The sequence below is a fragment of the Aotus nancymaae genome, unplaced genomic scaffold (genome assembly GCF_030222135.1).
Source record: "Aotus nancymaae isolate 86718 unplaced genomic scaffold, 86718_ANA_hifiasm-v0.15.2.pri h1tg000036l, whole genome shotgun sequence".
Lineage (NCBI taxonomy): Eukaryota > Metazoa > Chordata > Mammalia > Primates > Aotidae > Aotus > Aotus nancymaae.
The window spans coordinates 45,113,279-45,120,822 of record NW_026988450.1 but is presented as its reverse complement, the minus strand read 5'-3'; positions in this window follow the sequence as shown (position 1 = coordinate 45,120,822).

Below are 7,544 nucleotides of genomic sequence, written 5' to 3'. Positions count from 1 at the left end.
GATTTTTTAATGATCACCGTTCTAACTGGCGTGAGATGGTATCTCAATGTAGTTTTGATTTGCATTTCTCTAATGACCAGTGATGATGAGCATTTTTTCATATGTTTTTTGGCCTCATGTATGTCTTCTTTTGTAAAGTATCTGTTCAGATCCTTCGCCCACTTTTGAATGGGCTTGTTTGTCTTTTTCTTGTAAATCTGTTTTAGTTCATTGTAAATTCTGGATATCAGCCCGTTGTCAGATGGGTAAGCTACAAAAATTTTTTCCCATTCTGTTGGTTGCCAATTCACTCTAGTGACTGTTTCTTTTGCTGTGCAGAAGCTGTGGAGTTTGATTAGGTCCCATTTGTCTATTTTGGCTTTTGTTGCCAATGCTTTTGGTGTTTTGGTCATGAAGTCCTTGCCTACGCCTATGACCTGAATAGTTTTGCATAGATTTTCGTCTAGAGTTTTTATGGTGTTAGGTCTTATGTTTAAGTATTTAATCCATCTGGAGTTAATTTTAGTGTAAGGTGTCAGGAAGGGGTCCAGTTTCTGCTTTCTGCATATGGCTAGCCAGTTTTCCCAACACCATTTATTAAACAGGGAATCCTTTCCCCATTGCTTGTTTTTGTCAGGTTTGTTAAAGATCGGATGGTTGTAGATATGTTGTGTTGCCTCCGAGGCCTCTGTTCTGTTCCATTGGTCTATGTCTCTCTTTTGGTACCAGTACCATGCTGTTTTGATTACTGTAGCCTTGTAGTATAGTTTGATGTCCAGTAGTGTGATGCCTCCCGCTTTGTTCTTTTTGCTTAGAATTGACTTGGCTATGCGGGCTCTCTTTTGGTTTCATATGAAGTTTGAGGTGGTTTTTTCCAGTTCTGTGAAGAAGGTCATTGGTAGCTTGATGGGGATAGCATTGAATCTGTAAATTACTTTGGGCAGTATGGCCATATTCACGATATTGATTCTTCCTAACCATGAACATGGAATGTTTCTCCATCTGTTTGTGTCCTCTCTTATTTCGTTGAGCAGTGGTTTGTAGTTCTCCTTGAAGAGGTCCTTTACTTTCCTTGTTAGTTGTATTCCTAGGTATTTTCTTCTCTTTGTAGCAATTGTGAATGGCAGTTCGTTCTTGATTTGGCTCTCTTTAAGTCTGTTATTGGTGTATAGGAATGCTTGTGATTTTTGCACATTGATTTTGTATCCTGAGACTTTACTGAATTTGCTTATCAGTTTCAGGAGATTTTGGGCTGAGACGATGGGGTCTTCTAGATATACAATCATGTCGTCTGCAAATAGAGACAATTTGACTTCCTCCTTTCCTATTTGAATACCCTTTATTTCTTTTTCTTGCCTGATTGCTCTGGCTAGAACTTCCAGTACTATATTGAATAGGAGTGGTGAGAGAGGGCATCCTTGTCTAGTGCCAGATTTCAAAGGGAATGCTTCCAGTTTTTGTCCATTCAGTATGATATTGGCTGTTGGTTTGTCATAAATAGCTTTTATTATTTTGAGATATGTTCCATCAATACCTAGTTTATTGAGGGTTTTTAGCATAAAGGGCTGCTGAATTTTGTCGAAGGCCTTCTCTGTATCAATTGAGATAATCATGTGGTTTTGTCTTTGGTTCTGTTTACGTTTATAGACTTGCGTATGTTGAACCAGCCTTGCATCCCCGGGATGAATCCTACTTGATCATGGTGGATAAGCTTTCTGATGTGCTGTTGCAATTGGCTTGCCAGTATTTTATTGAAGATTTTTGCATCTATGTTCATCATGGATATTGGCCTGTAGTTTTCTTTTCTTGTTGAGTCTCTGCCGGGTTTTGGTATCAGGATGATGTTGGTCTCATAAAATGATTTGGGAAAGATTCCCTCTTTTTGGATAATTTGGAATAGTTTCAGAAGGAATAGTACCAGCTCCTCTTTGTATGTCTGGTAGAATTCAGTTGTGAACCCATCAGGACCTGGGCTTTTTTTGGGTGGTAGACTCTTAATTGCTGCCTTGACTTCAGACCTTGTTATTGGTCTATTCAGGGTTTCGACTTCTTGGTTTAGGCTTAGGAGGAGGCAAGTGTCCAGGAATTTATCCATTTCTTCCAGGTTTCCTAGTTTATGTGCATAGAGTTGTTTGTAATAATCTCTGATGATGGTTTGAATTTCTGTGGAATCTGTGGTGATATCCCCTTTATCATTTTTTATTGCATCTATTTGATTATTCTCTTTTTTTTTTTATTAATCTGGCTAGTGGTCTGTCTATTTTGTTGATCTTTTCAAAAAACCAGCTCCTGGATTTATTGATTTTTTTTTAAGTTTTTTTTTTGTGTCTCTATCTCCTTCAGTTCTACTCTGATCTTAGTTATTTCTTGTCTTCTGCTAGGTTTTGAGTTTTTTTGATCTTGCTCCTCTAGCTCTTTCAGTTTTGACGATAGGGTGTCAATTTTAGATCTCTTCTTTCTTCTCATGTGGGCACTTATTGCTATATATTTTCCTCTAGAGACTGCTTTAAATGTGTCCCAGAGATTCTGGTATGTTGTGTCTTCGTTCTCGTTGGTTTCGAAGAACATCTTTATTTCTGCCTTCATTTCATTGTTTATCCAGTCAACATTCAGGTGAAAGTTGTTCATTTTCCATGAGGCTGTGCGGTTCTGGGTTGGCTTCTGAATTCTGAGTTCTAACTTGATTGCACTGTGGTCTGAGAGACTGTTTGTTATGGTTTCCGTTCTTTTGCATTTGCTGAGGAGTGATTTACTTCCAATTATGTGGTCAATTTTAGAGTAGGTGTGATGTGGTTCTGAGAAGAATGTATATTCTGTGGATTTAGGGTGGAGAGTTCTGTAAATGTCTATTAGGTTTGCTTGGTCCAGGTCTGAGTTCAAATCCTGGATATCCTTATTAATTTTCTGTCTCGTTGATCTGTCTAATATTGTCAATGGGGTGTTAAAGTCTCCCACTATTATTGTGTGGGAGTCTAAGTCTCTTTGTAAGTCATTAAGAACTTGTCTTATGTATCTGGGTGCTCCTCTATTGGGTGCATATATATTTAGGATCGTTAGCTCTTCTTGTTGCATTGATCCTTTTACCATTATGTAATGTCCTTCTTTGTCTCTTTTGATCTTTGTTGCTTTGAAGACTATGTTATCAGAGATGAGAATTGCCACTCCTGCTTTTTTTTGCTCTCCATTTGCTTGGTAAATCTTCCTCCATTCCTTTATTTTGAGCCTTTGTGTATCCTTGCATGTGAGATGGGTTTCCTGGATACAGCACACCGATGGGTTTTGGCTTTTTATCCAATTTGCCAGTCTGTGTCTTTTGATTGGGGCATTTAGTCCATTTACATTTAGGGTTAATATTGTTATGTGTGAATTTGATACTGCCATTTTGATGCTAGCTGGCTGTTTTCCCCATTAGTTGATGCAGATTCTTCATTGTGTTGATGCTCTTTACCCTTTGGTATGTTTTTGGAGTGACTGGTACTGGTTGTTCTTTTCTATGTGTAGTGCTTCTTTCAGGATCTCTTGTAAAGCAGGCCTTGTGGTGATGAAATCTGAGTACTTGCTTGTTTGCAAAGGTTTTTTTTTCCTTCACTTATGAAGCTTAGTTTGGCTGGATATGAAATTCTGGGTTGTAAGTTCTTTTCTTTAAGGATGTTGAATACTGGCCCCTAGTCTCTTCTGGCTTGTAGGGTGTCTGCTGAGAGATCTGCTGTGATTCTGATGAGCTTCCCTTTGTGGGTAACCTGACCTTTCTCTCTGGCTGCCCTTAGCATTTTCTCCTTCATTTCAACCCTGGTGAATCTGACGATTATGTGCCTTGGGTTTGCTCTTCTAGAGGAATATCTTTGTGGTGTTCTCTGTATTTCCTGGACTTGAATATTGGCAAGCCTTGCTAGGTTGGGGAAGTTTTCCTGGGTAATACCCTGAAGAGTATTTTCCAGCTTGGATTCATTCTCTTTGTCACATTCAGGTACACCTATCAAATGTAGATTAGGTCTTCTCACATAGTCCCGTATTTCTTGTTGACTTTGTTCATTCCTTTTTACCCTGTTTTCTCTAATCTTGCCTTCTCATTTTATTTCATTGAGTTGATCTTCAACCTCTGATATCCTTTCTTCTGCTTGGTCAATTCGGCTGTTGAAACTTGTGCATGCTCCGCGAAGTTCTCATGTTGTGTTTTTCAGCTCCATTAATTCACTTATATTCCTCTCTAAGTTGTCCATTCTCGTTAGCATTTCGTCAAATCTTTTTTCAAAGTTCTTAGTTTCTTTGCATTGGGTTAGAACATGTTCTTTTAGCTCACGGAAGTTTCTTATTACCCACATTCTGAAGCCTGATTCTGTCATTTCATCACATTCATTCTCCAACCAGTCTTGTTCCCTTGCTGGTAAGGAGTTGTGATCCCTTGTAAGAGGAGAGGTGTTATGTTTTCAGGTGTTTTCATCCTTTTTGCACTGGTTTCTTCCCATTTTTTTGGATTTATCCACCTGTCATCTTTGTAGTTGCTGACTTTCTGATTGGGTCTCTGAGTGGACGTCCTGTTTGTTGATGATGAAGTTATTTCTGTTTCTTAGTTTTCCTTCTAACAGTCTGGCCCCTCTGCTGTAGGACTGCTGAGGTCCACTCCAGGCCCTGCTTGTCTGGGGATCACCTGCAGCAGCTGCGGAACAGTAAGGGTTGCTACCAGTTTCTTCTTCTGCTTTGCCCCAGAAGGATACCTGCCAAATGTCAGTCTGAGCTGTCCTTTATGAGGTGACTCTTTGGATATATGGGGGTCACGGAGCTACTTGAGGAGACAGTCTGTCCTTTATAGTAGCTCAAGTGCTGAGCTGTGAGCTCTGTTGTTCATTCAGAGCTGCTGGGCAGGTATGTTTAAGTCTGCTGCAGCAGAACTCATAAACCCCCCTTTTTTTCCCCAGGTGTTCTGTCCAGGGGAGTTAGGGCTTTTCCACTGTGCTGCTGCCTTTTTTTTTTTTTTCCAGGGCTGCCCTGTCCAGCAAGGAGGCAGCTTAGTCACTGTCTGCCTGCAGAGGCTTCGCTGAGCTGCTGTGGGCTCTGCCCAGCTGCCGTGTGAATTTCCCTGCAGTCCTGTTTATATGGGTGTAGTTAAAACTGCCTCAGCAATGGTGGCCCACCTCTGTAATGATGGACTCTCTCTGAAATGGCGGGTTGCCTCGGCAATGGCAGGCTGCCTCAGCAATGATGGACTGCCTCCATAGTGGTGGAGTTCCTCGGTAATGGTGGACACCCCTCTCCCACAGAGCTGGACCATCCCAGGTTCACCTGTGCTTGCTGTGAAACTCTCAACCCAGAGCGTTTCCAATTGCTGTTTTTTTGTGTTTTTTTTTTTTTTTTTTTTTTGTGGGGGTGTGACCAGCCGAGCCTGATCACCTGGCTCCCTGCCTCAGAACCTTTTTTTTTTTTTTAATTGAACGGTCGGCTCTCTCCCAGGTGTTATAGTCACCTATTGAAAAGGCACCGGGATCTGTGTGATTTCCTGTGCGGCGACCCACTGCGCTGGCTGAAACAGTGGTGCTGAGATTCGTGGCGCTTTTTTGCCTGGGAATCTCCTGGCCTGGCTCCCTGTTTCAGTCCCCTTTTTTTCAATCAGATGAGTGAGTGACTCTGCCTTCCCGGAGCTTCCCGGAGCTTCCCAGAGCTCCCCTTGCTGGCTAACTGTGGGGGAGGCCAGTCCCGTTTATTCTGCACCAGAAATTGCTGCACTGGGGCACCGGCAAAACAGCTGCGCCGGCCAAAACAACCATGCTGGTGACCCGTGGGGCTCCTCTGCCTGGGAATCTCCTGGTCTGTGGGCAATAAAAATCCGTCTGGAAATGCGGCGTCCACTCACCCTCTGCGCTTTCACTGGGAGCTGCAATCCTGAGCTGCTCCTAACCGGCCATCTTGGATCTCTTCCTGTTGCTTTTATTTATTATTATTTTTTGAGATGGAATTTCCCTCTGTCACCCAGGCTGGAGTGCAGTGACATGATCTCGGCTCACTGCAACCTCTGCCTCCTGGGTTCAAGCAATTCTCCTGTCTTAGCCTCCCGAGTAGCTGGGACTACAGGCGCACACCATCATGCCTGGCTAATTGTTTTTCTTTTTAAGTAGAGACAGGGTTTTGCCATATTGGTCAGGTTAGTCTTGAACTCTCACAGTTGTGTGAGCAACTGTGCCCAGCTTCTGCTATTTTTTTTTTTTTTTTTGAGACAGAGTCTCGCACTGTTGCCCAGGCTGTAGTGCAGTGGTGTGATCTCGGCTTACTGCAATCTCCGCCTCCTAGGTTCAAGCAATTCTCCTGCCTCAGCCTCCCGAGTAGCTGGGCCTACAGGCATGTGCCACCACACCTAGCTAATTTTTTTTTTTTTTTTTTTTTTTCTTTTTGTATTTTTAGTAGAGACAGGATTTCACCATGTTGGCCAGGGTGGTCTCGATCTCCTGACCTTGTGATCCGCCCACCTTGGCCTCCCAAAGTACTGGACCGCGTCCAGCTGCCACTGTTGCTTTTAAGCCAACTTCATTAAATTTTTTAAAATTTGTATATTTAGGAGGTACAAATGCAGATGTCATACATGCATACATTGCAGAGTGGTGATGCCTGGACTTTTAGTACCCATCACCTTAAGTGACACTACCCAACAGGCAATTTTTCAACCCTCCCCCACAACCTTCTGTTGTCTCCAGTGTCTATTATTCCTCTCTGCATGTCCCTGTATACCCATTGCTTAGTGGGTTCTTATTTATTTTTTTGAGACAGAGTCACTCTGTCACCCAGGCTGGAGTGCAGTGGTGCAATCTCAGCTCACTGCAACCTCTGCTTCCCAGGTTCAAGCAATTCTCCTGCCTCAGCCTCCTGAGTAGCTGGGATTATAGGCGCCCACAAGCATGCCTGGGTAATTTTTTGTATTTTTAGTAGAGACAAGGTTTCACCATGTTGGCCAGGCTGGTCTTGAACTCCTGACCTCAAGTGATCTGCCCACCTTGGCTTCTCAAAGTGCAAGGATTACAGGCATGAGCCATGGCACCCAGCCATGGGTACTAATAACTGAAAACAAGATGTGTACTTTTCTTTATTTTAAATGGATAATGATATTGGGCTTATCTCCTTTCTATTGAAATTTCATAGATGTACATAAGCAGAAACTCTGGCAGAGACACAGTATTGATGAACGGACCTGCAGCTGAGGTTATCTGGTGGCCCAAGCATACAAACGTACATGGATGTTACTGAGAACCATAGCGGCCTCTCCTTCATGCCCTATGTGTGGTCTGGCTAGCCTTGCACTCAAGCTGAGCCTGGCATTTTGTGACTCAAATGCGATCCAGAGAAAGTGACAGGAAGACACAAAGGGTGAGTGTTAAGTGAATAGGTGTTTGTGAGATTATATGTTTCTGTGGGTGGACACGTTTGCAATTTCAGGCTTCCTATTCTCACGCACGCTCCTCTACCGTCAGCATACTTAACTGACCACACCAAGAAAAACAGCTCTATTCACTGTCATAGCTGCTCTGGCAGGCGTGGGCTGTTCCAACTGGAGTTTGGGAACTTTGGGCCCTGGGTGTTTT